General features: G+C 46.1%; 2 protein-coding genes across 3 annotated transcripts in view; one reads left to right on the forward strand and one right to left on the reverse strand.

Annotated features, from left to right (window-relative positions):
- The window catches only part of CSTF1 (cleavage stimulation factor subunit 1), a 118,339-nt gene extending 113,694 nt beyond the window's left edge, over window positions 1–4,645 (reverse strand). The window contains exon 1 of the mRNA XM_078652009.1: window positions 4,551–4,645. The gene's annotated coding sequence lies outside the window, so the exon portion shown is untranslated. The remainder of the gene's footprint in view (window positions 1–4,550) is intronic.
- The window catches only part of AURKA (aurora kinase A), a 223,395-nt gene that overhangs the window by 57,119 nt on the left and 138,996 nt on the right, over window positions 1–27,280 (forward strand). The gene's annotated exons all lie outside the window — the stretch shown is intronic.

Below are 27,280 nucleotides of genomic sequence, written 5' to 3' on the forward strand. Positions count from 1 at the left end.
TCACATGACTTGGGTCATGTAGAGGACACCAGATTCTATGCTATAGGACATAATTTTTGTTGTTTATGTGATAGGATTTATGTTTAGTTAGTATATATGTGGTATGTGTGTGTGGCTCTTTACCTGTGTTGTATATATTCAATTCTGTTTTTATGAATTGAAATAGACATATATGCATAGCTTCGACATGGTGAAGAATAATCTCTCTGAAGCTTTATTGTTATATGTATAGATTTTTATATTTGTCACATTCGAAAATTATGATAAAATGAAAAAAGTGATTTTTGTACTGAAAATGGAATAAAATGAAAAATAATTCACATTTGGTGTAGATATCGTTGGTATATGCCCTGTGTTTGAGAGACCACTCCAATGAAAAATGTATTTATAGGTCAAGAGGGAGCTATTTCAGTTGCCTGTCGACTTTCTCTTTCCACCTTATCCTGCCAGTATGTGTGGCACGTCCCCTCAGTCTTTACTAACAGACATATGGAGTGGCACTTTCCCTACTTTCTGAAGGTGGTTACCTTGCCTAATGGTGACACTTTGCCACAATTAACATTCGAGGTTTCACCACCTAGTGGATTGCTGATAAACCATAAAGAACCAGTCCTTCTTGGAATTTATAAAAGGAGTCATTCATGACATACATTTAATCAAGTGCTGGACATAGTTTAAGGAAGAGCCTTATTTGTAGACCTCTTTGGTATGCAATGATAGCTTATTTTTTTTCATTTTGCAGAAACCAGAGGTCATAGGTCCCGATTCACAAAGGTAAACTTAGACCAACAGTCTAAGTTTAAACCTGAAGTATAAGTTTAGACCTAAAGTCTAATTTTACTAGTAGTAAGGTTAGACTTTTGGTCTAAGTTTAAATTTTGATCTAAAGTTAGACAAAAAGTCTAACTTTACTACTAGTAAAGTAAGACTTTAGGTCTAAACTTAGAATTCAGGTCTGAACTTTGACTTTTGGTCCAAGTTTACCTTTGTGAATCGGGCCATAGCTTTCAATAATTTATTGCCAGCACTTTGCAAGTGTCAGATTAGTTAAGCCCAAAATGTAAAGAAGTATTAAAATGGCACTCAGGTTAAAGATGAGTTTCTGACGGTGTTAGGAGGATGGGCAACAATATCCAACCATACTACTGTCACTGATGAGATGTTTCACGATTACTTCTTGAGAAACGTACTGGAAGAATTATAGTTGAATAATAACCTACGTCCACACCTGACAGTAGACATTGCCAGAGAGTGGAGGATCTTTTGCGTACATCTTCAAATGGGGTATGATCAGTAAAGAGTCTCAAGACTGCATTTAATAAAACATTGCTGTAACCAAACCTCTGTTGAAGGTGGGAACTCTTATGCACTTGTGCAATTTATTAATAACTTGAAGACCCTTTTTTGTAATTAACCCCACAGTGACCAAGTTCTACCTATCGGCATACTTGCAATCAGTTCTTTCTATGGTGTCTACCCCTATAGGAGGTCGTTTCTGAATTCTGGTGGAATAGCTTCTCGTGAATGTACTCTGCTCGTTCTCCAAAGAGTGATGTATCACCCTAACAGCTCTACTACATCCGTTTTCTACAGCAGCTGCTTTTCCAAACTATAGATGTCTCTACACTTCATCTACACCCATTCACTATTGCATTTAGCCTAATTCTTCACTCAGCACTGTCTCTAGGGATTTGGTTTGATCTGTGTCTGGCATTTCCCTCCGTGGTCTTTCCCCAGAGAGTCTGACATGTATGTCCTGAATCCAGCTGTACATTCCAGGATGGCCGCTATGCACATACAAAAGGCAACAATCTTGGAATTGATTTAAAACCTTTGCAAGATGGTTTTCCACCACTAAATTAGGCAAAAGGGGCATGAGAGAAGGGTGCAGTTACATATCAACATGCCAACATGTTAGAAGAGGAAAGTGGGAGATTTTGAAAATCAAATCTGGAAAATTAATTTTCCCTATTGACTTCAATTGAAGCAGAGGCAATTTCAGGCGGGAGACAGCCAAAATAAAGCCATTTAGGGCTTACAAATTCGGGAGTCTTCTGCCTGAATCGGGTCTGTTGTCATGTATGCAGTACTAATATTTTTAATAAAGAGAGCCTGGTAGGAAAAAGGGAGGAGCAGGGAGAGGCAGAGAGAGGGAGAGATAATAGTCCCTCTTGCACTGCAGTGCAAGGTCTTGACATTAGCACTATAAGGATACAACGCTTCTACTTAAAACCAGGTAACACCACAATGTTGCTATCGGAACCCCTTTCAGAGGGCCATGGGACATGCAGAGGCTAATAGGCTCAGCCATGAAAGTTAAGGCCTTTTACTCCTGATATCCCGGAGTCCAGCCTAGGGGGGGGGGGGGGGGGTTAAATACAGATTAGTGAACATGGGCTCACAGCAATAAATCATTGTCCAGCCAAAAAAAAAGAGAAGTATTTGTTTTGTACGTCTAACCACACAAAAGATGAAGATACCTTTCACAAACAATTATACAGACCTTCCCATAGGTGGGGGCTCTAGTGTCTCTCTGGCTGTTCCCTGTCCCACTCACTCCTCTGGTTAGCGATCCGGGTTATCCCCCTTTCAGTATTGGTAAGGTCCAGGTTATGCCCCACTAAAAGTCTGAGTCTCAGGAGTCCACTACGACTCTGATTTAAAGTCAATAGTGTTCCAGCGCAATCACGTTTGATTTGGCAGCAAATTCCACCTGGGCTGTCAGGCATGAAACAAGTCTTACCTGCTACAGCAGAAGTGAAGCATTCAGAGTCCTGGTGTGTGTCCTGTCTGCAACAGTTTGCAGCAACTCCAGTCCTTGTGAGGTGAGTCGCTGCCACACAGACTCTGCAGCTGCACTCAGTGGGCGCTGGCTCGCTCCTTTGCGATGATGCTCCTGCAGTGATTGGAGGTTTACTGCGGCTTTCTCTTGCACAATAAGTGTTCACACACTTCTGATATGGTGAGTGAGGCTACAATGATTTTGTTCTTGGTCCCATTGGGTGACGGTGCTCTGACTGTGTCTTCAATCATCCAGCGGGGTTGAACCTGACAGTCACCTACAGGTCACCACCGCCTCTGTCCACGAGCACCGGCCTAATCAACACAGCAACATTATGCACAGCATCCCCTTCTGGCATAGGATTTTGCTGTGCCGCTTCCGCACAAGGCTTCGGCCCTTACCGCACAGCAGTCTTTCACCTTGGCGGCCCCTCCTGGCATATGAGGACGCCACTCCGCTACCGCACAAGGCTTTGGTACTTCCTGCATAGCAATCTTTACCAGGGCGGCTCTTCATGGCATAATGGGTCTCCACACCACTACCGTGCAAGGCTTAGGCCCCTACCACATGGCAATCACTACCACTGTTACCTTCACAGCGGCCCTCTCCTGGCATAAGGGGGTTGCTGACTCAGTCCTGCACACAGGCAATGCCCATCTCGGCGCAACAGCCACTGGGGCACAGGGAGGCCTCTCTACAGAGCTCCCTACTTGGCAAGCAGGCAGGCACTGGTGCTCCAGGCTCCAAGGCATGTGTTCTTGGATTCCCTTGGTGATATCCCCTCACCCAGCAGGAAGACTAGCAGGCCTTGGCTCCCAGACCTGATCGCAGGCAGAAGTCTTGCAGAGCTTCCTTACACAGCCCCTCTGGCTGCTTGGAAGATAACTGATTTTTGAGGTCTCCACCTCCCCTTCTTAGAGTCCATTTCCAGACACCAAATGTAATTGAGGGTCTAAGTCTTTGAAGTTTTATTTTCGGGTTCTGCTTCTTTTCATGTTCATACTCCTCTGCTCCCTCTTAAAAAGCAGTCGGTCACAGCAAGGATGTCACTTAGTCCGACAACACAGGCCATGAAAGTGACTCCTTGTTGTTTACGCCTAGATATCAGCCATAGTGATATGTGCATCAAAAGATTATCCCAGGGCTTCCGACCCTACGGTGGAGTTGTTCTGCATATGATGGGATGTTAAGCTTGTTGCTAGGCTAGAATGTTATTCCTTGAAAAGTATTGAGTTACTTGCAGCTGGAGGTACCTGTGTTCACTCTATAATAAAGATCACTTTTCCTCTTCAACTGGCATGAGGTCGATCTTTACATTGGCGACGAGCTGACCTGATTGCGCAGGGGGCAGATAACTTGTACCAGTACCTCCACCCCTGGATTATTCAACTTCTAAAGGATTTTTACTAAGGACAAAAGGACTCATTGTGCGAGTTTTCTGCAACTTACTTCTTCCACTAATTGACTACTGCATACCATGTGAGTACAGGCGCAGTCTTGGTTAGACTGATGAATCGATACCGTAATACTAATTCCTTTCATGTTTACCTCGATTTTGCCCTGCCTTTTCCTACTCTTCTGGCATGTGAAGGGATTGTAAGGAGTTGCAAAGAGATTCCTGCGACAAGACTGAGTTACATTAAGGAGAAATGGAAATGCCTGGGAGATAACTGCTTTGCCTAAAAGTAGATAACGTTTACGAAAATCCTGGGAAATAACCATTTTACTCGAATGTAAATAACGTTCACCGTTTCAGAACGTTGCTCACCATTTGGCTTTAGGCAGCGTTGAGACTCGTGCTTGCTGCGGTATCCTTGCTACGGTATCCATGCTGATTCCTCTTGCGCGGACTACTTCCTACGTCTGCACGCACGCCTCCTCACGCCCAACTTCCTTTAGAAAGAAGAACGTGACCTGCACTTTCCGGCGGGATTTAATTTATTTTCAATAACAGCATGACGTTGCGCACTCGCTCATTTAAATAATTCAATACTGATATCGTTCCTTTCACATTAAAAGACTCAAGCAACATTTTACAGTACAAGAAGAAGGATTTCCCATGTTTTCAATAACTGCTCAACTCTTTTTTTTCCCCACTCCAGATGAACCGGCTATTCTGTGGAAAGATTTGAAGAAATTAGTTGTAACCTATATTCTTGCAACTGGTGCGGATAAGTATGGTCCTGTGTGTAGGCAAGCCACCCTACTTCATCATTTGGGTGTTAAAGGACGCCGTCTATATGGAGTTTCCACCATGTGGAGGAGGAATCAAGTGTTTGTGATGGAAAATTACTGAGAAGATATCAGATCGTGCCACCAGTTGGATTGAGGAGGAAGATTGTGAACATTGCTCATGAGGGGCATCTAGGAAGAAATATGACTAAGAGGAGGGTGTGAGTCATATTGGTGGCCTGGTATGGACGGTGATATAGAGGATGTAGTAAAAGAATGTAATGCCTATGCCCACGCTGATAAACCTAAAGTAATTAGACATCCTCCTTTAGCATGTGTGTCATTTCCTAAGCACCCATGGGAAAGAGTTGCAATAGATTTTTTGGGTCCCATCGCTAAACTTGGGTCACATAGCAGGTTCCTGATGGTTCTAGTTGATTATCATTCCAAATGGTTTGTGGTTTAATCTACAGAGTGTGTGAGTACGCAAAAAGTCATTGCATTCATGGAAAGGGTGTTCTTGATTGAAGGGATTCCAAAAGTTTTGGTGTCAGACAACCGTGTTCAATTGGTGTCAATGGAAATGCAAGAATGTTCGTGCAAAACGGGGATTAAACATGAGAGGGTTGCTCTTTTCATGCCTCAAGTCAATGGCTTAGTGGAAAGGATGATTTGTTTAATAATGGAAAATATCCAATTATCCCCTTCAGCCCTCCCCATTCGAACCAGGCAGGGTCCAGTAATGTACACCCTATGTAAGGTTTTAGGAAGGCAAGCTTAACATAGAGGCAATGTGTAAAGTATTTTTGCATTACTAAAACAGTAATACAGGTGAAATGTAAAACACAAAAAATCCCATAAGAAATTCAAGTAGAATACAATAAACAAAACGATACAAAAATCACTGAAATCCATTGAGGAGAAGCGGAGATATGAATTTTTAAACTTTTAAGTAGAAATATAGCTAAGTAGAATAAAATGCCAATATTAGTCATTGGTCATGGTAGATCAATACCTAGGCTCAATATGATGCTGACTGCGATGCAGCGCGGGTTGGCTACACTAACCAGGTTCAGTCAAAGATTTTACCTTCTGACTTCAGATCTTTAAGTTCCAATCCAGCACACAAGTATACTTCTAAAGCCCCCCAGGACCTTATGGGAGGCACTTTAGAGGCTGACAGGGTAGCAGGAGGGTACAGTCCAGGTTCAGTTGTGCCTGGTCAAGCTGGGCAGTTGCCGTAAAAAGCCTCCTGGAGCTTATTGTGGCCCTGTAGCTTTGACAGGAAGTCAGACTTTTCTCTCTTGGAGTCCACTTTTTTGTCCTGGTTACAAGAGGGAGAGCAGATACAGGCCTCTAGGCTCTTCTCAGGTCTCAGACAGCAGGTCCATTCCTCTTATACCTCCCACAAATCCAGGAGAGTTTTGAACTGGGTGCCTTAAGATGCTATATTCATGCCTGAAACGCGCTAGTGTGTGACAATGACTCCTGAGGACGCCATAACCAAGCAAGCACAGATTCCAGCGATAATCTTACCCTCTTTGTACATTTGCAAGATGGCCAAAGTCTTCAGCTACTCTAAACGTGTGCTCTGAGGGCTTGGGGTGGACACCAGGAGTCTATTATTGTAATCCCAGTGTCTGCCCACACGAAACTCCAGTTTGAAGACGTTCCTGTGCCCACAACAACCTCAGAGACAGAGGTTTGCTAGAACAAAGCAGAGTTTTCAGCAACCAGACATGAAATACACTCAGATTTATGTTGGCAACCTGCCTTGCCATTTGACGTGCACCCCAAATGGTATATGTAAATCCAGGAGACTTGTCAAACAGGCAGTGACATTGTAACATTGAAAGAGGCCCACACAGTGATTGGGACCTGACTGGCTGGAGTGGACAAAGGAAGGTCCCTGCCCAAGGTTCAGCTAACATTTGCCTGTGACAAGTGAGACCTCCTTGAATTGCACCCAAGTGCCATATGAAAAACCCCAGCCCACCTGTCAAGCAGGATATGATATTCAAGCAGGACTTAACACTTTGTTTCGAAAAAAAGCATGCATGGACTAAGAGTCGCTGTTCTCTCTCTCACTTGAGTCTGAATGAAAGAATGGTAATAAAGTTTGCAGTACAGTTCTTTAAGGACCATGTGAGCTTGTACCAACTAATCCTAGAGGCTAGATAACTTGGAAAAAATCCATTAAGGCATATAAAGGCTAGACAGGCCACATTCAAATGGATCCGGGATCCAATTGAAATACTCCCTTGTCTTAGAGATAAAATCTGCCTGCACTCCATTATGACTGCGCTATGTATGCTCTGCAGTCTGTGGATCTGGAAGATTAGATGGCAAGTATGAAGCACATTTGGATAATATTAGGCCTCATTCTCGTTATTAAAGCCTTATGGAGTAATAAGAGCATATGTGAGACCCTTTTCAACTAATGAAGATGAAAAAGTGAGTGCTGACATCAGAACTTGCCAGTATTTTCTGCTTTCTCCAGTCGGTCTAGTCCAATTCGAGTCATGGCTCAAACCATAGCCAGGATGGCGCACTGCACATACAAAGATGAAACAAGAAACAGTTAGTAGGTTACTGCCCTGGCAACACAAGACTGATCAGGCCAACTCAGTATCACTTTCCTGTCCAAACCCCCCCATGCAAGTCTTTTGCTTTAGTTTATATTCCAAAGATCCTTGTTTCCCCTTGTAAATAAGGTGCTATACCACTGCCCTCATAAAATTATTCCATGACTTTTTAATTTTTGAGTATGGATTGACATTTTCAGTATCAAAAACACAAAAAACACAAATGTGCAAACATGGGTCAAGAAAATGCTGCGGTGTTGTGGTGAAGGCGGCTTTTCTTGTTTCCATCCATCCTTGGATCGGAGATAAGCATAGCATTTATCTCCACCCTCATCAGCCATGTGGAAAAGTTCTGGAGGATTCTCAAGTCTCTCCCAACTCTTGTCTAAGACAGGTTAAAAAGAATTAATATGTGCCTCCAAGACAGTGTCTTAGGCCAAGGTTTTCACATTACCATCCTGTCCATTAGGTGAGGACAGGGCGGTTGGCTTTGGAGAAAGTGTGACAACATTTTTTTGCCTTTTTTATAACACATTTGTTGGAGGAGGCAGAAGTTCCAAATTCCTCCCTAGGAGTTCAGCAGGACCAGTGTGCGTTTCTCAACAACTGTTGTCCTGGGAATTATACCATGGGGGCTGAATGAAGCCAGTTTTTAGGTCTCCCACTATCTCTTGTGAAACCTTTTATTAATCTTACAGTGGGCTTAGACTTGTTGTGAGGTTACTTAAAATAAAGAAAAAAGACAAGACTCCTCTTGGCAAGGCAAACAAATAATAATGTACTCAGCAGTTACTCATTGGTTCTAGAAAACATCTTGTCACATGTGTTCCTAACCTCTTGACTTATTTCCTACACATTCTTCATTGTAATTCTAACAAGGCTTAATAGACCATGAATTTGCTTCTTTTGAATGCATGTATATTTGTGTGAGTGGTATCACTGTGCTCCCAAGACCTCTTATCAGGTTCTGTCCACCCATGGCTAATTCAATCTCCTGCTCCTATTCTTCAATCATGTTTTTACTATGCTGAAACAACAGTATATGTGCCTGTGTGCTAAGACCATAAATTCGTCAAGCTTACAAAAAGGGTTTTCCTTTAAGTAGGGCCTTGTAGGTCATGCACTCTATTTTCAAGTTAACTCTTCACCTCTCTGGCAATAGCACGTATTTTAGGCCTACACTTCTCTTTCACCTAGTATAATTTTATATCGCCTCCTTCATCTACCGTTTTCTTCTGTAGATTATGCAAAGTTTGTAAAGCCTCTGATGAAGCTTCATTGTCGTACAATCAAAAGGGAAGGACTAGGAGCTATTCTAGGTCCAGCCACCTGAGCTCCTAATTCATAGTACTCAATCAAATGTAGGGACGCTGTTCCTGGGTAGCACAAACAGGCGAATGGGTAGGTCCTATGGGGGCCAAAAAGGTGAGGAATATGTCCACCTAAATGTAAAGAAACTCCAGTAACCATTCCCTCTTGAACTATCATGGGTCATAAATTCCCTGAAAGATAGTACCCATGTTATTGTTTTTATCTCTAACAAGGGTGCCATCTGAAGTTCCATTGTCCGCATTGTTTGCTGGGACAAAAGTACAGCAAGCAGTTCCAATGTTTTGTGCATACCCATCCTTCCATGGCCGTCATCAGGTTAAGGACATAACGGTGTTGCATTATCATCATTCTCATGGCACTCAGCTCTTCCGTTATGGAATTAAATCTATCTTTCGTTGTGTTTATGCATTTCAAAAGATCCCATCGAGTTATCTGTAGCCACCGAGAAATTTCTTTTGTCTTAACAAATGGCAGAATACTTCCGAAGAACAACTCTGAATCATTAAACAAACAAGACTCATGGGGAACATCATTCCAAGTGGTAGTGTCATAATACTCTGCAGTTCTTTTCCTTCGATGATGATGTAACAAAGTCGTTGGACGTGTTCATGAAGTATCGACAAATTAACTCCAGGGATTACACAAACCGGGGCGTGCAATTCGACCATCGTACATAGGCCACCCCAGTTCGGTGGTAGCTGAACATACAGTAGTTCTCTACACTGCCAATATTAGTTCCTGAGCGTGGATGTCATGCATGTCAGTTTTATCTATTGTGACACTGCAGTTGAAATTTTTGCCTACATTCTCAGTGCTGTTTCCTCTGAAACATAAAGAAACAGATGTTAATCTCATACCAGTCTGGGGACTTATTGTGGTATCTATCCAAGTGTAAAGCGCAACATTATCATCCTATTTACGCGCACACTTTCGTACTGCATTCTGACTAGTATCAGTACCTTTCCGTAAAGACATGAACCTGATCATGGGCATAAACGGGTCCTGTAACTCTAAATCCTACAAACACAATCTGAGCGTAAATAATTTATTAAATAGCTATTACAGTCGGTGAGCATGCGTTTTACTTCTAAAAAAACGAAACCTAAGACCATATTATCCATTCTGCAGTGTTAGGACTACCTGTTTTCTTCATTCGTGTTATCTCATCCTCAATGTCCTGTCTATCTGAAAGGATGTACAAAACTTCTGCTACAGAGTCATATTGTGTGGCATTACCCAGAAACTGCACTATATTAACATGTTGGAAGCATACAGGCCTTGATCCTACACAAATAAAGATGCAAAAGACATAGAGCTATGCTTGAGAATACTTCTTAAGTTAAATGTAGCCTTTCTGATCATGTGGCATGAGGAATTAAAGAGCAAACGAAACATGATTCATTGGTACTTTCTGAATCAATGTTTGACATGTGCTGATCTAACATATTATCTAATAATCTGGAATGGATATTATGGGACACATTAACATGAGTAGAGAAATCTCTTTGCAGGTGTGTGATGTTAATTGTAGAGCTCGAACATATATTTCTATAAAAGAGCAATAGTAGAAGTGATAGTATTAAGAGAGAAAAAAGAAACGAAAAAATACATAACCTTTGTTCTGTTAATCCCCAAAATTGACCTAAAGCAGATGATTGTCTAAAGGCAGAGGTGGAGAGGGGTATTTTTACGGTTACAATCTTCTTCCCCCCTCTTGTTCCATTTATATCGCTGGAGGTTTTTGATTTGATGCTGGGTTTAGTCGAATGTTTGATAAATGAATCCAAGGCTTCCTGCCATCTACCTTGAGGGCATTGGGGGTTACCATCATCATGGTGAAAGGGCCAGCAAACCTTTTCTCTCTCCATTGCCGAACAAAATTTTGACAAAGACCTCTTTGCTTATTTGCACAATTTGGAGGTCGACGTCAGTGGTGGCGTTTTTTTTGGTTACCTGTTTAGAAATTAACTTTGCAGCCTTGGTTAATTCAGAGAGATAAACATGCATTTAATCATTTAAGATATCTGCCGTCCTTTCTCCCTCCAGATTACTTCTAGTGACAGGTATCTGTGTGTTCATAGTTCTCCCTGTCACTATCTGATGGGGTGTCAGGTGATGATCAGAACTAGGTCTGTTCCTAAAGGAAAAGAGTGCCAATGGTAAGCAATACAACCACTGTTTATGCAACGTGGCTCATAGCTTGCTGATCTTGTTCTTCAGCAGGCCATTAAGGCAATCTACAATACAATTGATATGGGAATGATATACAGAAGACAGTTTATGTTTTATACCTAACTTTGTTGTGAGATGTTTGAGGATTGCATTAACAAAGTGTGTGCCGTTGTCAGATCTTATTGCTTCGGGAATTTTCCAGTGGGGAATCACCTCAGGAATCAGAAAAATAGCAGCTGACTTAGCATCACAATGGAAAGCACCATCCTGCTTCAATTCATTGAGATAAAGACCAAACTACAACCATAAGATACCGATAGTTGTTGCACCTATCTAACGTGTCCACAAAATCAATATTGAGAGCTTTAAAAGGACCTTGTGGTCATGGAATGGTAGAAATTATCACCTTCAATGTGGGATTGGAAGAGAATTGTTGACAGACAGTATAATTATGAAGGTACATGATAAGCATATCATGGAAGTTAAGAAGGAACCAATCTTGTTGTATTGTATATACAACTGAGCTCTTGAGGTATGGGCTGGTAAATGCATCTGATCAAGAGCTATCACAAATAAAGGCTGATTCATCACTGGTTTACTCATAGATATTTGTCTACAAATTAGATTGTCCCCTGACTGGGAGCATACTCTAGCCTCCCATAACTGTTTCTCATGTGGTAGAGCAGCTTTCTGCAACTCTCGAAGATGTGAGTTATGTTTCAGCATAATGAGGCATGACATTATCTGTCGTAGTGTCAGACTCAGATGGCGAGGCTGTCTGGAACACCAAAACAGGGACATGTTGGGAACCTGATGGTACAGACAGGGGTGTGTGCCTATATGCATCTTTAGTTTCCCAATTTGCTAGTGCATTTCCCCGTGACAAAAAATCCTGCCCATTTGTATGTACAGCACATTTCACAACCGCCACTGCCTGTGGTAATGCAGGTGCCTCTATTAAAGCCTCTAAAAGATTCCTGTGCATAATTGGACTTCCACCTGACTTAAGAAAACCTCTCCTACTCCATCTCATAATAATAGAGTGTACAGTGGTTGTCACATAAGCCGAATCTGAATAGATCATGATGACCATTCCTATTCCCTGCTTAAGAGCCACTGTCAAGTCTATCAATTCTGCAGCTTGTACAGAATAGTGTGGTGGTAGTGTTAACTGCTCTACTATGTTGAGTGTGTCTGAAGAATCATGCTGTTGTGCTCCTGCTACTGCTGCACCTGTATGTCTTACGCCTGTATCCCGGTCAACAGTAGAAGAACCATCAACACAATAAACAATGCAACCTGGATGTGGTCTTGTCCCTCAACCCGGCCCTCCCTTCCTCCTCTCTAGACAGTCTAGACAACTGAAGGCTGGTTGTTCTTCCTTATTTGTTAATTTTAAGGTTTGTCATTGTTACAAAACTTCACACAGTTCTGATATTCGTAAAGGTCCACATACAACATCCAAAGGTTCTCCTGGCTGGATCAGGTCCTTTTCCGGCCTCTCTCTACTTCCGGCTTCCTCCCAGGCTCGGGGTAGGTCCCAAAAAGGAATGAAACAAAAGAACAACCCAGGCTACTGTATAACTGAGGATACCAAAAAGGGAGGGGAAGGTGCGCCACCACCAGAGCCATATCCTTTGTAAAGGTGCCTAGTGTGGGGGTTTTGGTGCTCCCTCCCTGGTGCCTTTCAAGCGTGCTCACAGCCCTTTTACAACCACGGCGCATGCCCCGGGTACTTGCCTGCTTCCACGACCCTCCTGGGCCTTGGTGATGGAAGACTCTGCTCCTTTGTCCTCGTGGATGGCAGCGGTCTTGGGTGCAGAGCTCCCTGAGCGGTCTCTGCGTCCTCCATCGTCCTGTGTCCTCGTGCTCCCTGGTCTGCTCCTGTCGTCTTCCTCCCCTACCTGCTGCTCCTGGTACTGTCTCCTCACTTCGTCGGGGTCCGTTGTCGTCCTGCTCTCTCCTCGGCTTCAACTCCTCTGATGCCGCACTTGTCTCGCCCCCATCCTTTTCAGCTGGGCCCGTACCTGGCCGGTTTGCATCCGTGTTAGAAATTGGATTTCTGGTTGGCTGAGGCTTGCACCAAAGCCAGGCAGAAACCACCACTCTAGTCAGGGCAAGGGAGTTACACGCCAAGATAACCCTGCTCACCCCCTTGGCAGCTTGGCACGAGCAGTAAGGCTTATCCTGGAGGCAATGTGTAAAGCGTTTGCGCAACACACACACACACACAGCTGCAATACACTAGGCACACCACGAAAAGGAACTCCACACAAGGTTATATATAAAAATAGCCTTTGTATTACCATAAACACATTAGATCATAATCACACAATTACACTGTGCCAACTAGCACTGGGCAGTATTTTTAGGGGATTATTTACCCCAGACATTGCCACGTCGGCCACTGTCAGAATCAGCACTTAGTAGAAATAGCAGTTAGTAGAAATAGCACTTAGTAGAAATAGCACTTTTAGAACATAGGATAATTGTAGCACAAAATAACAAGTAGGACACAACCCGTAACCACTGGTAAAAGGTAGGTACACACTACACAATACTAATCACCTTAGGCATAGATCACGCAGGAAAACATAAACTCACTAGCATAAATTATACTAGGCAAAACAACCTCCTAATAATAAAAAAACACAGAGGTATCACAGGCCTAAAGGCATTGTACATTACGCACGAATCACATTAGGCATTAGGTAATTATCAACATAACCACAAATCACCTTGCGCAGAATCACATTAGAGACTGACCCCAGGTCAACTGGCCAGTAGTGTCAGGGCAGGCTGCGCGGGCAGCCAAAGAAGAATGCGCAAGAGTGTAGGGCCTAAACGTGGCAGCTGCCCACTAATTGCTGGGCAGCTGTGATATCACAAAGAGGGGCACTGGCACTCCCTGTGTCCTGTTGCGCCAACTTGCGCAAAACGTTGCAGCTGCCCTCTGCCAGGCGGGGCAGCTGTGAGAAATGGGGCATGGACACATCGATGCCCTCACGGTGGAGCCCACAGGCTCTAAAACAAATATGCCCCCTAGAACAAATTAGAGTAGGCACCACTGTGGCCCTGACCCCTCACTGGGGCCATCCTAAACTAAAAATATGCCCAGCGTTGCAGTGGCCTTCTTTGGCAGCGCCACTGAGGAAAACTTGGCCCCCTCACAGGGGATGTGGTCAAGAAAATGGCCCCCCGAGCACTGTGGGGTACAACACGGGGTGAGGACACGGGCCCCTCTGACCCTCTAAACAATGATGGCTCGTAGGAGCGGCCCACTGGCAGACGGGCCGCTCTGTCTCCAGGCCCCTCACTGGGGTTTCTTAGATCAATAGTTCCCCCTCACATTGGAGCTCCACGTGGCTCTGCCGATAACTATGGCCCCTCATCCCATCTTGACTTACCAGACTCTCCAGCTGCCTGCGGGGCTTTCCTGCGGCGGCTGCAATTCGTGTCTTCTAGCGGGGGGTGGGGGGGCAGGCTCCAGCAATGTGCCTTGTGCCCCCTCCGCTTCCTCCCGATGGCGGTGCTTGTCATGTGGAGCCTCCGAGGCTCCAGGGACTTAGGTGGCCCGCGGGGTTGTCTCTTCTTCACCCGGTCCCTCTTCTGGGACCGGGTCTTCAAGGGGGAGCCGGCAAGACTCCGGGCAGCGTCTGGTGGAGGCGGGGTGGGCTCCCGTCCTCCTCCACGCCCGCAGTCACCCTCAGCAGCAGGCAGCCTCCCTTCTGTTTACAGGAGCGCGGGGTGAGCTCCTGTCCGCTCCTTGTTTTCTTTCAAGCACTTCTGGGTCGCCGCAGGCAGCGCAGCGGCCCAAGGTTCCCAGCAACTTCTGGCTGCAGTATGGGGTAGGCACCCTTTTAAATCCAAAGTCCCTGGCGGGGTGCGCACCCCGTAGGGATAGTTAAAGAGCACTATGCTGGGTAGGCACCCGCGATGGAGGTACCAAGTCCCTGGCGGGGTGGGCACCCGCTAGGGTATAAAAACAGCACACAATGCGGGGTAGGCACCCGCTTTGGAGGTACCGATGCGGGGTGGGCTCCCGCTCGGTTTTTAGCACCAGTCAGCGGCGCCAACCTCGCACTCGCATTTTCCAGCACAGAGAGGCAGGGTGGGCACCTGCTTGAGGAGCAGCACAAGGCTTTTTTTGGTTATCTGTTTCGAAATTAACTTTGCAGCCTTGCTTAATTCAGAGAGATAAACATGCATTTAATCATTCAAGATATCTGCTGTGCTTTCTCCCTCTAGATTACTTCTAGTGACAGGTATCTGTGTGTTCATAGTTCTCCCTGTCACTATCTGATGGGGTGTCAGGTGATGATCAGAACTAGCCCCCAGATTCATCATGCTCCTCTTTTGCGAGTCCTTAATAGCGATTATTAAGGAATCGCTATTAAAGACTCGCAAAACACGATGCATGTAGAAATTGCAAAATAAATAGTGATTTCTACAGCTTTTTTTTTGCGATTCGCTCCTTATTTGCGATTAGCGACTCACAAATAAGGATGCGATTTCAAGGGTGCCAGGGTGTCCAAAGGACACCCTGTAGCACCCCTGAAATGGTGATTAACACTGGTGTTGCGCACACACATGTCCAAAGGACATGTGTGTGTAACATGACAAAGAATAACTCGACAAAGCATAACTCGCTCTGCGTGGCAGCTCGGCACCGCTTCTTAGCGCTGTGTTGGTAGCGCTCTGTGATATTTTAAACTTCCCTTTTGACTATTTTATTTATTTTTGCTTTGCTTAGTCCTTGTTCTTAATTGGGATAGCTGGCCCCTTACCTGCATATAAAAGTAATTGTCACCGCTGCTTTGGCGGGTCCGGTTCTGGGGGCGCAGTTTCGTTTTTGAAGATCGGGCGCCATCTTGGGAGGGGTTCTGACGCTTTTTAGGCGCCATCTTGTGTGTCCTAGTGGTGGCGGCTCACACGTGGGGGCCCTATATAAACCTGCCCTTATTTGCGCAGCGGTTCGCGCAGCGGGCGCGCCTTCGCTGCGCCTGAGTCGTGCCAGAGTCCTGCCCGTCTGCGCTCGTCAGCGTCTCGGAGGCGCATGGAGGCGGTCTCTGGCACTTCTTAGTATTCCCTAGGTAGGTGCTGCCTCGCCGCTGGAATGCTTTCCTACTCTTCTTCTGAGCTCTTGGCTTTACGTAGGTATTCCTCGTCTTGTCATCATATTTTTCCGGGAGGGCGTGTTCTTAAGAGAGGTTGTGTCGGTTGTGGCTGGCGTCTTTTGAGCGATATTACTAACCGGCCGGCTGTCTCACCTACTCTAAATGAGTGCCTTCTTCTCAACACGAGGTCTCTTGGCAAACACTCCCTTGATATCTGGAACCTACTAACGGAGTCCAAACCACCTTGTCTGTTCCTTACGGAGACATGGCTCGGAGAAGGCTCAGGTCCTGATCTAGCTAACGCTATCCCTCCCGACTATACCATATTTAGGAAGGATAGGGTGATAGGCAGAGGAGGATGGGTCGCCCTGGTTGTCAATAAATTGTTCACCTGCACCATCTTCTCAATTGACAATATCCCTAATTGCGAGGCACTTGGTTTCACTCTTATGTTGTCTCCTCATCAAACGGTCATCTGGATTTTACTCTACAGAGCACCTGGTCCTTTGGGCCCCTTCTTTGATGATTTACAGGTAGCACTTTCTGTGCCCTGTCTCAAATCAGACCATTGTATTTTATTGGGTGATCTGAATATCCACATGGATAATAACATCGATCCAGATGCTCTTAAGCTGCGGGACATTACTTCATCTTTAGGGCTGATTCCTTATATTATATGGCCAACTCATAACAAGGGCCACACCATAGATCAAGTTTTCTCCACAAAAACAATTAGTGTACCCACGCCACTACCTGTTTTGTGGTCTGATCATTTTTTAATAAAGTTTATTATACCTCTCATTTCTGTGACTGTCCCGAGAGCACCGAAAGACCAGAGAAGAAGTACACAAGCTTTTCATCAGGTCTCCGCTGAAATGGTGTCTGATGCGCTCTGTTGTCATCCTTGTTTATCTCCTGGTAGTTTGGAGGAAAATCTTGAATCAGTGCATAAGTGGATGACTGCTATCTTTGAGGAGTTAGCCCCAGGGAAGCCGGCTAAGTTTGCCAATAGGCGTGCTTCGGCCCCGTGGTTTACTTCATCTCTGGGTACGATGCGGCAAGAATGTAAGAAAGCCGAAAGGGCCTGGAGACACCTGTATGACCCTCATCTCAAGGCTAGCTACAGAGAGACCATCAAGTTATACCACAGGCACATTCCACCAGGAAAAAAAGTCTACCTTGAGCGTAGAATAGATGATGCAGAGAGCACCAGTAAAGAGATATTCAGGATAGTTAAGGAGTTTATTTCTCCCTCTACTGGTGCTCCCTCTCATGTGCACACCGAAGTCTGGATTAGTCAGTTATCGGATTTCTTTGTGGACAAAATCAAAGCTATTCACGATTCCTTTCGCCGTCCTTGCTCTATGTCTGTGCCGGGTTTTACATCCAGCCTGGAAACATTTATATCGGAGGAAGGTCCACTTCTATCGGAATTTCCGGTAATGTCCCCCACGGTCTCCCTCGACCTTCTGTCTCGGCTTAAGTCCGGCTCCCCGCTTGACCCTTGTCCGGCGAAATGTTTGGGGATAGTAGCTCCGGCTTTAAATGCGGTGCTCAATCCTTTACTTAATGCTTCACTGAGCACGGGTGTTGTCCCTCAAGCGTGGAAGCATGCACTGATTCTTCCACTGATCAAGAAGACTACCCTTGATCCTCTCATCCATGCTAATTACAGGCCTATCTCTCTCCTCCCTGCTCTGACCAAAGTGACCGAGAAGTACGTGCATAGCTCCATTACCAACTTCATTGAGAGTAATAACATACTCCATGACTCTCAATCGGGCTTTCGCACGAATCTTAGCACAGAGACCGCCCTTCTCGAGGTCACCGATGCCATCAGGGAGGTTTCGGATACTGGAGGAACGGCCATGTTGGTTATGCTGGATTTGTCGGCGGCTTTCGGCACCGTCCCCCATGAAGGTCTCCTTTTAAGACTCCAGGAGATTGGTTTTCGGTTTTCGTGGGACGGTGTTGTATTGGTTTAAGTCATTCCTGACCGGACGCCGGCAAGTGGTCTGGGCACCTCCGTTTTCCGCTGAAATGCCGCCGCTGGAGGTGGGGGTGCCGCAGGGCTCTATTCTAAGCCCTGCGCTTTTCAACATCTATATGGCCCCTCTAGCGGCGGTTGCGGAATCTTTTGGTGCCCAGATCATAACCTATGCTGATGACACCCAGCTGCACTTTACATCTGAAAAGGGTAAGGATTTTGATGGCCTGCGGATTAGAGACTGTTTGGGAGCCGTCTTTACCTGGTTCCAGCGACACAGCCTAAAATGCAATCCCGATAAATCGGAATTGCTTTTTTTTGGATGTCCACCTGATCCTGGCTGGAAGGCCTGGTGGCCTTCAGATATGTCTCCACCGGATGCTGCCTCTTCCAAAGCTAAAAATCTGGGCTTTGTGATTGATGATGGCCTTGCCTTTGGCCCTCAGATCATTGGGCTGACCGGTAAATGCTTCGGCCTCCTGAAAATGTTACGGAAATTCCTTCCGCTGTTGTCGCTGAAGCACAGAAAGATCATCGTGCAGACCTTGATAGGCTCGCGTTTGGATTACGCGAATGTTCTCTATCTTGGCCTGCCGAAATATCTTCTGACGCGACTGCAGATTGTGCAAAATTCTGCGGCTAGAGCCATTTTTGGTCTCCAGCGCAGGGTCGGAGCCACAGAGTTGCTAAAAAAACTGCACTGGCTCCCAGTCGCTAAGAGGATTGTCTTCAAGGCGCTTACCTTTGCCTTCAAGGCCCTTAATCGGATTGGCCCCAAATATCTACAGAAGCGCTTGGCTTTTTATGTGCCTCGAAGGACGCTACGTTCCACGACTTTATTCAAAGCCTTGATTCCCCCCATTTGCCGGGCTAGAATTGGAGGACGCTCTTTTCGTTTTCTAGCGTCTCAAGGCTGGAACGGCATGCCTGTCTTGCTCAGGAAAGCTGAGGACATGCTCTCTTTCAGGAAAGGACTAAAAACCTGGCTTTTTTCACAGTAACTGTTCTTTTGCTTTTTTCTATTTTCGCAGGGTTATGTTTCTTTTACATTGAGGGCTCTTTGTCAAAGCGCCGGGACACTCCTTGGAGTAGCCGTGCGCTATAAAAGAGCATTTTTTAACATAACATAACATAACATACAACTTAGAAAAATGCACTAAAGTGCATTTTTCTAAGTTTTCGCTATTTACCACGAAGTCAGACTTCGCGGTAAATAGCGGCCCAGAATTGCGAATTCGCAAATCTAAAATGGTTCATGAATTGCATTTAAGGAATCTCAAATAGAGATTCCTTAAATGCAATTCCTCGCAATTTAGCGATTTAAAAATTAGCGATTTTTGCATTTGGGATGATGAATCCCAAATGCAAAAAAGCGCTCGCAAAGGCCGATTTTCGCTTCATGAATCTGGCTGTAGGTGTGTTCCTAAGGGGAAAGTGTCATGCCTGTCGAGTACATGGGTGCGTAAATACTCAATACCACCTAGTTTAAATACCGTGTTCGATGACCGTTCTGTTTCTACAACTACAGAAAAGACGTGATTGGCAATGATTGGCAAAAGCATTCACACGGGTCTTGGAGCATGCGCAGTGCACGCGCATGCGCAAAAGTATAGTGTCTCAAGCCTTAAAACCCGCCTCGAACATGCAGGAAGTGCTTCGCGTTTAGCCAGATGGTTGCCCTTCTCGTTCCGGGTCACGGTGTTGGCATCCGAGGAGCTAGCGGTTCGTGGTGGTTGCAGTTCGTGTCTTCCAGCGTTTCTGAGCCCGTCTTTGGTATTGTAAGTCCCTAGAAGCGGCTTGCTTCTTGGAGATTGTCCTGTGTTAGTGTTCATGATATATTATTTCATCCGCTGAGGATTTATAGCGGTTGTAGTATTTGTTTCTTTTGTCTGCGGTCCAGGAAGGTTCTCCTGGGTTCGTGCCACTTAGGTCAGAGTGGTGTTTTTCTGTTGATAACGCTTTACCGTTTTGTGAGAGAACGTTCAAAAGTATATATATTACGGAGTTTCCAAGTTATGGAATTGGTGAGTTTTCACAGAGAAGAAAAATCTTAGTTCAGGTGCTAATTACGCTTCACTTATCGTGTTGCTTTACTTTAGATATTTGACTACTTTGGATATACCTTGTACATAAAGAGTTCCAGAATCTTCTACGTTATTTCCTTATCTATTCACTCCACATTCCACAAGGTAAAGATACGGTACATTACACTCCTTACATTGGGAACATCAAGGGAGGGGTTTGCTTCATTTATTATTCTTGTGTCCTACTGCAGTGCCTTTCACAGAAGACAGAATATTCTCCGAGTGGAAGAAGATTGTGGAGTGCCATTTTTCTTTACCCTTCCTACCCTGTTTTGTTCCCCTGTTTTCCCCCTGGTTACTTGTCGGGTGTTAGTGTTTATTCCTGACTCCCGGAGGATGACAGGGGGGAGGCAGGGTGTAAGCTTCGTGACTCCAGGACACTTCCGAGACAACAGGTGCGTGCATGACAAAAAGAGTGCCAATGGTAAACAATACAACCACTTTTTATGCAATGTGGCTCATAGCTTGCTGATCTTATTCTTCAGCAGGCCATTAAGGCGTTCTACAATGCAATTGATATGGGAATGATAAACAGAAGACAGTTTATGTTTTATTCCTAACTTTGTTGTGAGATGTGTAAGGATTGCATTAACAAAACGTGTGCCGTTGTCAGATCTTATTGCTTCAGGAATTTTCCAGTGGGGAATCACCACAGGAATCAGAAAAATAGCAGCTGACTTAGCATCACAATGGGAAGCACCATCCTGCTTCAATTCATTGAGATTAAGGACAAACTACAACCATAAGATACCGATAGTTGTCCACAAAATCAATATTTAGAGCTTTAAAAGGACCTTGTGGTCATGGAATGGTAGAAATGATCACCTTCAATGTAGGATTGGAAGAGAATTGTTGACAGACAGTATCATTATGAAGGTACATGATAAGCATATCATGGAAGTTAAGAAGGAACCAATCTTGTTGTATTTTATATACAACTGAGCTCTTGAGGTATGGGCTGGTAAATGCATCTGATCAAGAGCTGTCACAAATAAAGGCTGATTCATCACTGGTTTACTCGTAGATATTTGTCTATAAATTAGATTGTCCCCTGACTGGGAGCATACTCTAGCCTCCCATAACTGTTTCTCATGTGGTAGAGCAGCTTCCTGCAACTCTCGAAGATGTAAGTGATGTTCCAGAATAATGAGGCATGACATTATCTGTCGTAGTGTCAGACTCAGATGGCGAGGCTGTCTGGAACACCAAAACAGGGACATGTTGGGAACCTGAAGGTACAGACAGGGGTGTGCGCCTATCTGCATCTTTAGTTTACCAATCTGCTAGTGCATTGCCCTGGGACACAAAATCCTGCCCATTTGTATGTACAGCACATTTCACAACCGCCACTGCCTGTGGTCTTCCATCTGACGTAAGAAAACCTCTCCTACTCCATCTCATAATAATAGAGTGTACAGTGGTTGTCACATAAGCCGAATCTGAATAGATCATGATGACCATTCCTATTCCCTGCTTAAGAGCCACTGTCAAGTCTATCAATTCTGCCGCTTGTAGAGAATAATGTGCTGGTAGTGTTAACTGCTCTACTATGTTGAGTGTATCTGAAGAATCATGCTGTTGTGCTCCAGCTACTGCTGCACCTGTATGTCTTACTCCTGGTTCTTGGTCAACAGTAGAAGAACCATCAACACAATAAACAATGCAACCTGGATGTGGTCGTGTCCCTCAACCCGGTCCTCCCTTCCTCCTCTATAGACAGTCTAGACAACTGAAGGTTGGTTGTTCTTCCTTAAGTATTAATTTTAAGGTTTGTCATTGTCACAAAACTTCACACAGTTCTGATATTTGTAAAGGTCCATATAAAAAATCCAAAGGTTTTCCTGGCTGGGTCAGGTCCTCTTCCGGCCTCTCTTTACTTCCGGCTTCCTCCTAGGCTCGGGGTAGGTCCCACAAAGGAATGAAACAAAAGAACAACTCAGGCTACTGTATAACTGAGGATACCAAAAAGGGAGGGGAAAGTGCGCCACCACCAGAGCCCTATCCTTTGTGAAGGTGCCTAGTGTGGGGGTTTTGGTGCTCCCTCCCTGGTACCTTTCAAGCGTGCCCACAGCCTTTTTACAACCACGGCGCATGCCCCGGGCACTTGCCTCCTTCCACGACCCTCCTGGGCCGTGGTGATGGAAGACCATGCTCCCGAGTCCTTGTGGATGGCAGAGGTCTTGGGCGCAGTGCTCCCTGAGCAGTCTTAGCTTCCTCTGTCGTCCTGTGCCCTCGCACTCCCGGGTCTGCTTCTGTCATCTTCCTCTGCTACCTGCTGCTCCTGGTACTCTCTCCCCACTTCGTCGGGGTCCGTTGTTGTCCTGCTCTCTCCTCCGGTCCTCGGCTTCAACTCTTCCGACGCTGCACTTGCCTCGCCCACATGCTTTTCAGCTGGGCCTGTACTCGGCCGGTTATCTCCGCTAGACCCCCTCCCTCACTTCCGGTCTGGTGGATCGTGGTAGCCATGTTGGAGGTGTCCGGGTCGTTCGATGATGCGGGACCATCACACTGCAATAGGATACTCTGTTGCTTGACTAGATTCATTAGGAACATATGTTGCATTGTCATGTACATCATCCTCAGAGTCTCTTATAGGATGAGCAGAAAATGTCACAGGGGTCACTCTATGACCCTTCACAACCTTCAAAGATGGTAGTGACAGTATCACCTCATATCCCAACACTCTCTATGAGGTTAAAGTAGTCTTTGCCTTCTGAATGCTAACAAACACTGCATGTTCTGCATAGAGCGTCAAAACTGCCCCATAATAATGGGGGTGTTCTTTTGTACTGCAAGCAAAGGCTAATGTCCTCTCATCTCTGAATCCTACTGTCGAATGAAGTATGCAGTGGGTTTATGTCCAAAAGGATATTTCTGCATAGGGTGAGCTCTCATCACATGACCATTGCAGTGACACAAGAGATAAAATTCCTTGATATAGTCGGGGTACCCAAAACTGGGGCATTTGTTATCTCAGTCTTCAGTTTTTGGAAAGTCTCCCTCATCTCTGGTGCCCATTCTATCTCATTATTTCTGTCCTTTGCCTGTTTAATAGAAGCCAGCAAATGTACTACTAAAGTGCTGTAATCAAGGACCTATTGTCTCACATAATTATAGAGAACTGAGAAACTTCTGCATTCCCTTAACAGTTTCTGTCTGAGTCAATTGAAATGTAGATGCTGCACTTTCAGGAGTCACTTGTCGACCAGAAGCTGACAGTAATTGTCTGAGGTAATATACCTCTTCCTGACAATAGTGAACTTTTTCTCTCTCTACCTTGTATCCTCTCTGTGCAAGAGTAACCAGGCGATGTGGTATCTTTCTTACACTCTTGTTCCATAGGACTGCAGACTGATAATTGTATTGTATTGTCTTTATTGTATAATTACTTTAAATCATTTACAAAAAGGAACATCTGTAATACAGCATAAAAGCAGAATTAAAGTATTATGATTTTAAAACCAGGTATACAAAACCCATGTGTAATCCCTTTATAAAATCAGTTTATGGGCGTGGCCAAGATGGCTGTCGGATAAGATGTGCTTTTGTGTCTCTCCAACTCCGCCAACAATAGCTCCGACCTATCTCCCTCCCACAGTTTCTTGCCGGGGGAGACTCTCGCTGGTCTGGTTCTGCAGCTCTTGCAATACTAGAGGCACTCACCGAAAGGCGGAGGAGCGGTGTTCCAGGGCTCCGGACGGAGGCGGACCCACCCGTCCCTGCAGCTCGGAGGCGATGGGCGGAGTGCTTGCGTGTTGGACCTCAAGCGGAAGAGCTTCCCTAGAGGGGCCAAACGCATGAGCAGAAGGGCTGGGGACCCTAGCAACGCTGATTAACAGAAAGGGGTTGCGCCGGACTGTCCACACAGCATCCTCAAAGAAGATGCGGTCCCAGGAGCTCTGGGCCAGTCGTTGGACGAGCAACACTTGACTTTGGGGTTCGGGGTTGCCCCGTTCCCAGAGCAGCTGGGCGGAGTGCAGAGACGTTGGGCCAGGGGCGGGGAGACGTTGAGGTCCTCCTGCCCATTTCGACCCTGGTTTTGTTTGGACTGGGCCTGTGTGATCCCTGAAGAAGCGACCTTGAGCTGGGGGTGAAGGGGGGGGGGGGGCGCCACACCTAGCGCGGTAAGTGCAAAGAGCACGTGAAGCTGGCTCAGGCTGAAGGCAGGTTCGGAGGCAGGACTGTTCGGAGGCAGGGCTGTGGATCAAAGACCCTTGGGGGGCGGCATGGCACAGGCCAGAAGAGGCCTTGAAAAGAATAAGCAGGGAATGATCGCCGCCCTCGGGGCAGACTCTATCCCCAGCGGTGTGCTGGGTGGCATCTCAAGCCTGTATCGTTATGGATTAGGGCCTCTCCCGCCCCTGTGCCATTTTCTATTATGCAATCTGTGGAGGAAAACACACGTTGGAGCCCCGAGGCCTAGGCACTAAATTTACGACACTCCACATCACTGGGGGCTGGATTGGTCGGTGGCGGGTCCTTCTAGCCGGGGACATGCTGCCTGCAGTAGATGGCCGGGGGGGGCCTTTCCCGTTCTTTTTCCTCGGGTGCTTCAAACGGAGACCAGTAATCTGTATGGTCTACAACCTACCAGCACTACCCAGTAGGATTGCACGCAGCTGGAGGGAGACCTGCCCTGCAGGGGTGCGGTCCTGGAGATTTGCACCCTATAGTCTGATCCGCATGAGGGGCCTCTTTCACGCTATTTCTCGCTACGAACGGTCTGGCCTCATCACACGCCTGGTGAGCTGGGAAGAGCACAACACTCTGAGGCAACACAACAGGTTCCACGCAGATACATGTGGGTCACAGTCCATGTCTTCAGCTCCCTGGATGCGACACATAATCTAGAACCCTCACACATAGCTGTTATCCAAAGTTGGGAGCGAACCTCTGAAGGCAAATAGGTTGATCTCATCCTGGGACGACCGGGAGCTGCAATAACACACCCAACTGCAAGGGGACTCCCCCGAATGGCACCTGCCTACTGAAGTAGCCCAGCAACAGAGAACCTTCTGGCTCATCGGGCCTTCCGTGGACAAGTGACAACAAGAGTCTGACACGATGGCGATGGCCCGGACAAAGAAAGAATGATCAGTGAAGGAAATGCTGAGGAAGCAGCCCATGTCAGGGACCCCACTGGAGCTTCTCGGGATGGAGAGGGACAACAGGAGGGAGCAGAGGACCCGGATGCCCCCACCACAAAAGCATTCATGACTGTGCTCTTCACGTCCCTGCGAGAGGACCTACAAGAACTGAAGGGGCAACTTTCGGCTAACCTAAAGGAGTTGAAGCGCGACCTGGAGGAGGTGGAAGGCCTTAGAAGAGCGCGATTCCGGCAGGGACCAGGAACTCGAAATTATGCAAAAAGAAATCATTTGATTAAAGGACCAACATATAGAGCTACAGGCCCATTCAGAAGACCTGGAAAACTGCTCCAGGTAAAACAACATCTGCATCAGAGGTGTACCAACAAATGCAGAAGGAGAAGACATCCAAGCCTACGTCCTGGCCCTTTTTGTCATCTCTTGTGCAGCAACTATAACCCTGACCTCAAGATCGACAGTGTACATTGCGTGGGACAACCAAGGAGTGGCAAAGCCCCCCCCCCCCGCCAGACATACTGGCGTGTTTACACGACTTTCAGGTCAAAGAAACTATCATTCACAATGCAAGCGACATGCACCCGGTACCGTTCCAAGGCCATTCTCCAGCCCTCTTCCAAGAACTTTCCATGAACATACTCTACAAAAGGAGGGCATTCCGGTCCATCACAACCCACCTTGGAGAGAATGGGATTTCGTACTCCTGGGGGCAGCCCTTCCGGATCATCTTTTGATACAAAGGAAAGACAAGGCAGCTTCTTTCCCTGAAAGAGGCCCATGATGCCCTGGGGCTTACTAAATCCAAGGCTCAGAAAGGCAGTAGTATCCTCCTAGAGGGTACTAGAAACAAGCATCCCCGCTGGCAAAGGGTGGGGAAACCCTCTTCCAACCATAAGCCGGACCAGGAGACAAAAGCGAAAGAAAGAGAAACGGTAATTAACTCTCTCTCTGGATCACTGGATCAGGCAGTCTCAATCTGAATTGGCTTATACCATTGTGGGGGGACCTCAATCTAAGCGGGGTCGGGGTGATGCCTCTGCTTACACCTCACCTCTAAAGTGACACTTGATGAAGACACCAGTATAGATCAAACTCTGAAGGTATCCAAACGGCCACGGGCCCACACTGATGTCAGAGTCTGCTTGTTATTCGTTTTTTTAAGGATTTAGTTGTGGGGTTTTGGGGTTGCTTGGGTTTTTCTGCATCGAAAGTTAGAGGGCATGTTTTTTTTCTTTTCACCATACCAGTCCCTGGCAGCATCTGGAGATGGTGATAGGCTGGCGCTCTATTGTACCTTCCCCCCTCCTACATCCCCTCATTGTCTAGACATCACTACAGCACTCTTCCATAGTCAGTTACAGTATAGGTAAAGACCTGAAGATTGTAAGCCTCAACACCTGAGTCCTTAACCACCCACTGAAATGCTCTGCTATTCTTTCTAGAGGATTCTGGTGGAGACATATGTCTTCTTCTTGAAACGCACCTACTACTGAGGGATACGGTACGCATGCATCCCTCGCCAATTTTGGTCCTCAAGACCCTCTAAAAAGAATGGGGTCACTATACTGTTAAGAGCAAAATTCACAGGTAAAGTTGTCTCAACATTTCTAGAAGTGAAGGGGCGCTTACTTGCGAGTAGAATCCACTGGGGAGCCATACATTTCGCGTTAGCTAGTATATACGCCCGAACACCCAAGAAGAACCCTTTATCATAAAGGCCATTTCTGGCATACTGGCATCCCCCAATGCAGCATTCTTGGTGGGAGGGGACTTCAACCTGGTGATGGACATGGCCCTAGATAGGTCATGTTTGCGCTCCGCGCAGTCACTGGCGTTCTCGGCTGATGGTAAGCGCTGGCTGGCAGAAAATGGCCTCTGCAATGACAACATCCGGGGTCTCGAGACTACACTTTTAATTCAGCTGCCCACAAAATTTACGTGCAC

This window comes from Lissotriton helveticus, chromosome 7 (assembly GCF_964261635.1).
Source record: "Lissotriton helveticus chromosome 7, aLisHel1.1, whole genome shotgun sequence".
Lineage (NCBI taxonomy): Eukaryota > Metazoa > Chordata > Amphibia > Caudata > Salamandridae > Lissotriton > Lissotriton helveticus.